Source organism: Hipposideros armiger, unplaced genomic scaffold (assembly GCF_001890085.2).
Source record: "Hipposideros armiger isolate ML-2016 unplaced genomic scaffold, ASM189008v1 scaffold_42, whole genome shotgun sequence".
Lineage (NCBI taxonomy): Eukaryota > Metazoa > Chordata > Mammalia > Chiroptera > Hipposideridae > Hipposideros > Hipposideros armiger.
In genome coordinates, this window is record NW_017731392.1 from 5241220 (window position 1) to 5244012 (window position 2793).

The 2793-nt window shown below is 48.7% G+C and overlaps 1 protein-coding gene across 1 annotated transcript in view; it reads right to left on the reverse strand.

The window, feature by feature from the left end:
* Positions 1-2793, reverse strand: part of SLIT1 (slit guidance ligand 1) — a 185517-nt gene that overhangs the window by 39837 nt on the left and 142887 nt on the right. The gene's annotated exons all lie outside the window — the stretch shown is intronic.

A 2793-nucleotide genomic window follows, 5' to 3' on the forward strand; every position in this document is an offset into this window, starting at 1 on the left:
CAATGTCCGGAGGCCTTGGGACTCCTCTGCACTGTGAGTCTTGGGTTTTCCTCTTCTATGGCCTCAGGCAGCAGCAGCCTCTGTCCCACAGCTTTCTGTCAGAAAGGGACTGGGCCAGGGGTTGCAAGGCTGGGCCTGCAGCTGAGGTGGGAGGGTCTCAAGGTGCGTGCAGCAGCCTCTCAGCTCTACACGGACTTTCCATTCCCACCGCGGCCATAGGGGTTGCCTCCCCTTGGCCATTTTATAGGCCATCGCTTGACACGGGGAAACTCAGAAAACACCCATGAGTAGCTACTTATTGGGGAGTCACTCCTATTCTTCTGGGCTGCCTGTGCCACCAGCAGGGTATATGTGGGAAGAGGACAGCTGACAGATGATGGCGACTGAGGGAGCCTGGGTTGCTGTGAGTGATCACATGGCTGAGTTTGCCACTTTCCCTGACCACCCCAGCAAGCCAGGCTCAAAGCAGGCACATCTGAACCACCCTAGCATCCAGCTGGCTTGCTCATCTGTGTCAGGGCCACCACCGCACTGGTTGTACCCTGCTTTCCAAACTGAGACAGCCAGGCCAGAAAATCCCAGCACCTGTCCTGGCACTGTACCTGAGAACCAATGCTTCTGCATGGAAGTACAGGGAGACAGAACAGAAGCCAGCTCCGAAAACTCACCATGACATGGCTACCTTCCTCCTTCAATTGCCAACAGTTTAAGCCATCTACTTATTGGCCTCAGTCCCACCACCTGCTGGGGCTGCAGAGCTCTCCAAGGAGAGGCAGGAGCCCTGTCCATGGTCTGTCTGCACTCAGCACAGACCCTGACTGCTCCCTCTCTGGGCTCTGCCCTGTAGCCTCTGGTCATGACCATCCCTTGCTTAGCTGTCCCTGTCACTTCCCTATGCAGAGCCCCCCACTTTCCTGTCCAAGTCTTGGCTCCTTACAGATTCACCACGTAGGCCAGGCCCTTCTCACCCTTTCTGCATCCAGTTCAACATTTGTTTCCCAATTAAAACTGTCACTTGGCACAGAGAAGACATGTTTGCTGACCCGCTATGGCAGAGTTCATAGCTAATTTAAAATGCACTCAGAATTAAGGGCTGCTCCAGGGTCCTCCCGGCCGCCCACCCACATCTGTCTGTGCCTCAGTACCTAGCCTCTGCCTGAACTAATAGATTCCCTTTATCACAATCTCAGTAGAAAAAACTCTGTTTAAAATCAATTCAATTAGGCTGCGTAGGCATGTATTAAAATGTTCAAGTGGTGAGGAGTAGAATACATCCCTTTTAAGAACAGGCTATTTGTGTCAAAACCAACTATGAAACGTGAACCACCCACAGAGGTAAGTGGCCTTTGTATAAACTTAAGTATTTGATTGACACAAATTGGAATTTTTAACAAAATTCTAAATTTGCAAAGTGCAGGGAGCTGGGGAGGGAAAATACTCAGAAGGAAGAAAAAAAATCTGCTTGGGAAAATTTAATCATATTAAAGGCACACCCAGAAATGTGCTACCTATGTGGCCATGCAGTTATCTCCGTGAACATTCCTGACAATGGAAGGTAGAAGGGAAGACAGGTTCTCAGTGTCTTTCTTGGAATATGCATTAAGAAGTCACAACTAAAAATCTTTGGGGGCAGATGCTCGACATCATTAGTTAAATTAAACCTACAATGAAATACCATTTCATACCCTCTACAATAAAAAAGACAAACAACATGTTGGAAAGGATGTAGATAAACTAGAATATATATCACTGGAATATATATCATCATATATTGCTGTTAGGAGTATAAAACAGTGCAGTCACTNAAGAAGCTGAGAACCTGACCTCTCTTTCCCCACCAGCCTGCTTTGCAAAGCAGTGACTCAGGCACCAGGAGCTAAAGCCCCAACTGGGCTCCCTACATAGAACTCTCACCAACAGCAGCCCTCAGGATGGCTCTCCCCACCCCCAAAGATGCAGAGAGCAGCCACATCAGGGCTGTACTCCCCCTGACCCATCACTCTGCGGCATACAAAGTGACTTTCCACCCACCTCATTTGATCCTCTCAGCAGCCCTTCAATACACCTGAGTAGCCCCATTTTACAGCTGAGGAAACTGAGGCTTAGAGAAGTCAAGTGACTTTTCCAGCATCCTCAGTCAAAGAAGGCAAGCTATCCCACCTGTCCCATTATTCTCAGGGTTGTTATAAGACACTCAAGGTGGGAGGAGACACCAAAGGGGACTCTAACACTGCGATAGAAAACTGGGCAGGTGGCAGGGTGGGTGAGCCACAGGACAAAGACTGCAGTAGTTGATGTGCTTGTGAAAAAACACCAGCTTTGCTGGTAATGAAAGAAAGAAAATGAAAACCTTATGCACTCCCAAGGGGAAAAGAAAAGGTCACCTACAGAGACCAGGCGGAGCCAATCTCAGGGGACAGGAAGAGTCAGAGACGGACCCAGTCAGGGACTGGTGTCTGGTGAAGACCAGCTCTCTGTCCCTCTGTCATACACATTTCCCTCCATGCCCCCCACAGGAGTTCAGACGCCAAATCCAAGTCAACAAAGATTTTAGACCACAACTCCCAGTGCTGAGAGGAGGGCAGGCAGGCCATTTCCACATACAGCTAGCGAGAGTGCAAAGGAAGCAACGTTTCTGGAAGGCCATCAGTCAAAAGGCAGCAAGAGTCTTAACAACGCACCACCCTTTTACTAGCATTTCCACTGAAGGGACGTTCATCTCGGTGCTATTTATGATAGTAAAAAATTGGACATAACTTAAGTATCCAACAAAGAGGGATTTGTTATATAGAT